Below are 775 nucleotides of genomic sequence, written 5' to 3'. Positions count from 1 at the left end.
TGAGCTAGGACCTTAAGATTCTGCATGAAAGGAGGACTAGCAGCCGCGTTTGATGGGAGAATGTGAATAGTGTTCATATGTAGTAAAAACCTGAGAAATCCGTCCGTTTTCGTCATTTGTTATCGAATCGACTTAAAGCCAGATCGTCACATTGGCCGCTCTTCTCTCTGAAACGGTTGTACTTATCGCCTGCAAAGCTACGTCGCGTGATGCGGTATGCGGAGACACTAAAAGCACCATAGTAGAACACAGATGAAGCTTCTAAGTTGATGTAATAGCCAGTAAGAAGTAGTATAATTCAAGTTTTAGGTATCGATTATTGACTTTTTAGCTGGCTTTGGTGCCTTGGACATGAGCTAGGACCTTAAGATTCTGCATGAAAGGAGGACTAGCAGCCGAGTTGCACGGGAGAATGTGAAAAGTGTTCATATGTAGTAAAAACCTGAGAAATCCGTCCGTTTTCGTCATTTGTTATCGAATCGACTTAAAGCCAGATCGTCACATTGGCCGCTCTTCTCTCTGAAACGGTTCTACTTATCGTCTGCAAAGCTATGTCGCGTGCTGCGGTATGTGGAGACACTAAAAGCACCATAGTAGAACACAGATGAAGCTTATAAGTTGATGTAATGGCCAGTAAGAAGTAGCACAATTCAAGTTTTAGGTACTGAATATTTACTTTTTAGCTGGCTTTGGTGCCTTGGACATGAGCTAGGACCTTAAGATTCTGCATGAAAGGAGGACTAGCAGCCGAGTTGCACGGGAGAATGTGAAATGT

Source organism: Schistocerca gregaria, unplaced genomic scaffold, assembly GCF_023897955.1.
Source record: "Schistocerca gregaria isolate iqSchGreg1 unplaced genomic scaffold, iqSchGreg1.2 ptg000526l, whole genome shotgun sequence".
Classification (NCBI taxonomy): domain Eukaryota; kingdom Metazoa; phylum Arthropoda; class Insecta; order Orthoptera; family Acrididae; genus Schistocerca; species Schistocerca gregaria.
The sequence above is the reverse complement of the archived record's forward strand: the minus strand, read 5'-3'. Positions refer to the sequence as shown.